Raw genomic sequence first — 6,000 nt, forward strand, 5'->3', positions numbered from 1 at the left:
CCAAGCACTGAGCCAGTGGTCCCAGCAATTGTCCTGAGTAATGAAACCCCAGTGGAAACTGTGGACACAGAGGTTCCGAGGAACCTCCCAGGCTGGTGCACTGTGGGCGTGCAGGAGGGCAATGCATGCTGAGGACACAGCAGCCCCGTATCTGGGACCCCGTCGCCCCTCAGGCATCTCCTCATTTGACTGCTTCTGGTTTGTAGCCTTTGCAACAAAACTGGAATCATAAGGATGGAGCTTTCTTGAGTTCTGTATTTCTACCAAGTCATTCAGCCTGAGGGGGCTTGGGGACCCCCCAGATCTGTGGCCAATTGGTCAGAAATACAGGTGGCCTGGGACTATCTGAGCTTGCAATCTGAAATGAGCAGTGTTATTTTGGGGGGGAAAGGGGCTGTGCCCTTAACTTGTGACAGTTTACCTAACTCCATGTAGCTGATGTCAGAATTGCATTGCAAAGGGCACTCAGCACTGTCTGCTCCCCATTCTCCAGCTCACTAAGCAGGCACTTTGGCCCAGTTATGGACTGGATTGTGTTCCCCCAAATCCATATGTTGAAGCCCTAACCCCCAATGTGACTCTATTTGAAGGTAGAGCCTTTAAGGGAGTAATTAAGGTTAAATGAAGTCATAAGGGTTGGGCCTTAATCCTATATGACTGGTGTCCTTATAAGAAGAGAAAGAGACACGAGAGCTCACTCTGTCTGTCTGTCTGTCTGTTTACCTATTATCTAGCTACCTAACTATCCATCTATCATCTATTAATCTATCTGTATCTCTTATCTAATTTTTATTTTTTAATCTTACTTTATTTTTTAAAATATTTATTTATTTATTTGGCTTCCCCGGTCTTAGTTGCTGCATGTGGGATCCAGTTCCCTGATCAGGGATCAAACCAGGGCCCCCTTCATTGGGAACGTGGAGTTCTAACCACTAGACCACCAGGGACTTCCCATATCTATCTATCTATCTATCTATCTATCTATCTATCTATCTATCTATCTATCTATCTCTGCACATACATGAAAAGGCCACGTATGTGAGGACACAGCAAGAAGGCAGTCATCTACAAGCCAGGAAGAGTGGGCTCACCAGAAACCCACCCTAAAGACACCTTGATCTTGGACCTCTCACCTCCAGACTGTGAGAAATGAATTTCTGTTGTGTTAAGCCCCCCAGTCGGTGCGACTTCGTTACGGAAACCCCAACAGGCTAACACAGGCTAACACAGATATTTTTGTTTGTTGTACGTCCACACTGTAGATGAATAAACAAATTTCACTATAACACAGCCTATAACTATAGGCTAACACTATAACTCCACTCCTATATTTCTCCAGAGGCACTTAGGAGGCATCCATACGGACCCGGAAACAGAGGAAGCGCACAAACAGAAACCAAGCCACTGAGGGAAACAAAGTTTTCTCTGCATAAAGGGGCGTGAGCCCAAAACCCTGGGGGAAATCATTGTTTCCCCATCTGTTCAACACATATCCACCCTGCTCCTGCTCTGCCAGGCACTGCAGATGCCACGGCAGATGTGAGGGCAGGATCCTTGTCCTCACAGGACCTACACTCTCTTGGAGAGTCAGGCTGGTGGACCTGTTGGAGAGGCAACGGCCCTGAAGGTGGCACTGTACTGCAGTCCCCGAGCCTGGGCCCGCGATGTCCCCCATCATCCTGTAAAGCCCTGTCCTTCTCCGGCCGCCATCTTGGCAGACTGCTGACAGATGCTCCACGTCCCCCAGAATCCTAACCGTTGAGGGAAAAAGAGTTGATTTCTAGCGTTCCCCAGAGATAAGGATTGAAAGGAAATGTTAGCTGGGCTCAAGGAAGAGGTGAGACTGCATCTTACTTCTCATCAGCCAGCGGATCAGTCAGCATCTTGCAGGAAACAGGACACAGCCATTGGAGGGTGTTAAGGGTTGAATTGTGTTCCCCCAAAATTCATGTAGAAGTTCTAACCCTCCCCCCAGTACCCCAGAGTGTGTCCTTCCTGTGAGATAGGATCTTCACTGAGGCAGTTAAGTTAAAGTGAAGTCATTAGGGTGGGCCCTAATGCAAAAAGACTGGAGTCCTTACAAGAAGGGGAAATTTGTGACTTCCCTGGCAGTCCAGTGGTTGGGACTCCACTCTTTCACTGCTTAGGGTATGGGGGTTTTTTTGTTTGGTTTGGTTTGGTTTTGGTTTTTATTTCACTTATTTATTTTTGGCTGCGTTGGGTCCTCGCCACTGTGCCTGGGATCTCTCTAGTTGTGGCGAGCAGGGGCCACGCTTAGTTGCGGTGCGTGGGCTACTCATTGTGGTGTCTTCTCTTGTTGTGGAGCACAGGGTCTAGTCATGCGGGCTTCAGTAGCTGTGGCACGTGGGCTCAGCAGTTGTGGCACACGGTCCTAGTTGCTCCGAGGCACGTGGGATCTTTCTGGACCAGGGCTCGAACCTGTGTCCCCTGCATTGGCAGGTGGATTCTTAACCACTGGGCAACCAGGGAAGGCCAAGGGCCTGGGTTTGATCCCTGGTCAGGCACCTGAGATCCCACAAGTCAAACGGCTCGGCCAAAAACATAAATAAATAAAAAGAAGGAGAAATGTGGGCAGAGACAGACACTCAGAGAGGGAGACCATCTGAAGTGACAGAGAGAGAAGACAGAGATCCCTTGAATAGATCCGTCCCTCACAGCTCTCAGAAGGAACCAACCCTGCCCACACCTTGATCCTGGACTTCCAGCCTCCAGAGCTTTGAGGCAATAAATTTCTGTTGTTTAAGCCACCCCGTCTGTGACAACTTGTTGCTGCAGCCCTAGCAAATGAATCCAGAGACTGTTCCAAGATGGCCCCACAAGGCCCCTTGTCATATGGGCTTGTCCTCTCACCAGAAGCTGGAGTCTATGTTTCCTCCCCTTGGCTCTGCACAGGTCTGTGACTATGGCTGAAGTGACCCGTGCGAACTGGGTGGCCCTGAGCAGCTGGGTGCGCACTGGGGCTCTTGTCTCACAAACACAGAATGGAGCAAACATGCCTCTGGCTCCCATGAACCCCTGCGTGGCCTCAAGCTGCTCTACGTCCAATCTCCTGGTCCTCTCAGAACTAGCCTCCTTCCTTTGGTGCTAATTTCAATGTCACCTCCTCTGTAGTCTTACCTGACTGCCCCAGGTAAGCAGGCTCACCCCATCTTGCTCTACTACTTTCATTTTTGACATGAAAGTATACACTACTTTCATTTTTGTCAAAGCGTTTATCCAGGTTTATCCTTGTGCATCTGTGCGAGGACCACAATCTGTGCGAGGACAAGGACCGTTTCTCTGTATTCATCACTGAATGTACAACCCTTAGGTAATACAGTTCCCCTATAGATTCACTATTGTGTAACAACGTGAATGAATGAATGAATGAATGGTGCTTCTCTCATGGGGGTGACGGCCCACACAGCAGCTGGTGGGCACACAGGGTGTGGGCAGCAAGTGGCACCCATGAGCAGCTCATGCTCTTCAGCCTCTCGCTCTGGGTGACCAGCTGGAAATTCTAACACAGCCAATTGTGTTCCTGAGCCCCACTGCATGCATGTCGCCCACATTGAGGCCCCAGTCCATTGAGAGGGGACCAGACTCACGACAGCTGCCCTGCCTCTAACTAGAACCACTAAAAATCTACCTTCTGCCCCTGCTGAAATCACACAGGACTATACTATCAACCAAACATCATCAAACATCTTCCTAAGAGTAGAAATGACCCACAGCTGAGCCCCAAGAGTCTCAGGGTGGAGGAAGTGGGGTTAGAAGGGCAGAGGGGTCCCCCCTCCCGTCTGACATGTGGGGGCAGGGAAGGGACGGGAGGAATGTTCTCTTAGTGTAAAATCATGGTGGGGGCATGCTTTGTTTCACTTTTTTTTTGGAAAAAGTACCAACTACCGTGCAAAGACCAGGTCGAGAGGAAACAGCAGGGGAAGGATTTTACAATAAATGGATCGACATTTGCGTGGATCTACATTTGCAAGCAGTCATTTTCCATCATAAAATAAATAAAATGAGGTAGTTTCTCATTTCAAATCAGTGAACAATGAATTATCAAAGTAAAAATAGGTCAGTGCTTCCCTTTTAAGATTTTTCCACTTTGCCTTTTAAACAATCATCATCAGAGACATTTTTGTTTGTTGTACGTCCACACTGTAGATGAATAAACAAATTTCAGTAAGTTTCTGGTGGTTAGTTTAGTTTTGGGACTTTTTTGGTGTTTTGTTTCTGCATTGAGCCATATTTGGCCATTTACAGCTTCCCCTAACCTGTGTGGGCATTTGGGTGTGTGACTCTCAGCACAGGGTGACCTTATTTGCTTTTTAACATGGTCATTCCGATATTTTGATGGTACCAAGAAGAAACACTTTTGAGTGTTTATCTTTTTTAAAACAATTACTTTTCTTCTTGAATGAATGAAATAATCAATCCCTCAAACATTTGAACTAAGCCCCCAAATCCAATCCGGCTTAGCTCTGGGCAAAGAATATGAAAGTGCTGAAACTTTCTCTTCTTTTTAACAATTTACTTAATCAGATTAATCTAATTAGGGCATTTAACAGAGCTCTGGAAGGGAGAGATTCTCTCACTCCCTTGGGAGGGATGGAGGTCCAGACACACCAGAACTCCAAGCTTGTGTGATGCCTGACCAGCTGAAGGTGGGATACCCCAAGTTTACTTAACGTTCTGTTTTCCATAAGGAATTGAGTTGGCCAAATTGCTGTGCCCAAGATGCCATTTTCCCAGTGTTTAGTTACCAACGGGGATTCCCTTGGAATCTCCCTCTCTCTGAAGTCATTACTAAGAGTCAGATCAACTCTTCCTGTCTACTGACAATTGAGGGAGCAGAATTCTGAGCTGAGGACCAAATCTCAGAGGCTGGAGACTGAAGGAGACTGTGGCCATCCTGAGGCCCCGGCTCGACCCCCACCCCCACCCCCATTCATCCAGATGTTTGCCAAGCATCAGGTCCTGGAAGCTGAGGGATGGGTGAGGGAGATTGGTAGAGACTGGGGGATTTCTCTAACCCCTTTATAACATAGGATTTACAAACTCAGATGACGCTTAGAGCATTCAGGTGAGTCTGGGGCAGAAATTCTGCTCTGCACACTGATGTGGTTGGACCCCTGGGGCTCCACAGCCTGGGGAAGGATCCATATTGTTGGCCCCCCTATCCTGGGAAGCCCAGGGCACAGTTACAGGGTGCAATGCCCCAGGGGCCAGAGGAGCGGGAGATAACAGAATCACTTGGTTGCACAGACGAGTGGGGAGCAGGTTTCTGCCCCACTTGCCCATGGCCCTGGAGCTCTGGTGGTGTGCTGAGGCTGTGGTCACGTATGCCACAGTAATAAGTAGCCTCGTCCTCGGGCTGGAGACTGGAGATGGTCAAGGAGGCCGCGCTGTTGGACCTAGAGACTTAGAAGCGGGGAGGGACCCCCGTGGGCCGACTGCTATCTGCTAAGACCACCAGCGTGGGGTCCCCGCCCGGCACCCGCTGGAGCCACCTGGCATAGCTCCTGCCAAGGTTGTTGTTGCCCCCAGAGCACTGGATGATGACCGTCTGTCGCAGAGTCCCCGAAACCGAGGCCGGCTGGGTCAGCACTGACTGCGACCAGGACCATGGAGGGAGAGAGACAGAAAGCAGTCACCCTGAGCTGAGAGCCGGCACTGAACCCAGGAGGAAGGCAGGAGAGGAGCCCACGTGCCCTGCCGGGCTGTGTCCTGAGACCGCATCAGCCGGTCACCTGAGAAAAGGGTGAGGAGGGTGAGGGGGAGCAGAGTGGTCCAGGCCATGGTGGAGGGACCCACAGAGCTCCAGTCCTGAGACCACAGTGGAGGCTGGGTTCCCGGGTCCCTCTAATACCCGCTGACACCTTCGTGGGGGCAGAGATGCAGGAGGATGCTGCTTCCTGATTGGCCCCTGCCGGCCCAGGGCCCTGCTCTGGGCATTGACTGCATGGGGTTGGGAGTGCTGGCCTCCTGGAGCTGCCT

This window comes from Delphinus delphis, chromosome 13 (assembly GCF_949987515.2).
Source record: "Delphinus delphis chromosome 13, mDelDel1.2, whole genome shotgun sequence".
In the NCBI taxonomy this organism is placed as follows: domain Eukaryota; kingdom Metazoa; phylum Chordata; class Mammalia; order Artiodactyla; family Delphinidae; genus Delphinus; species Delphinus delphis.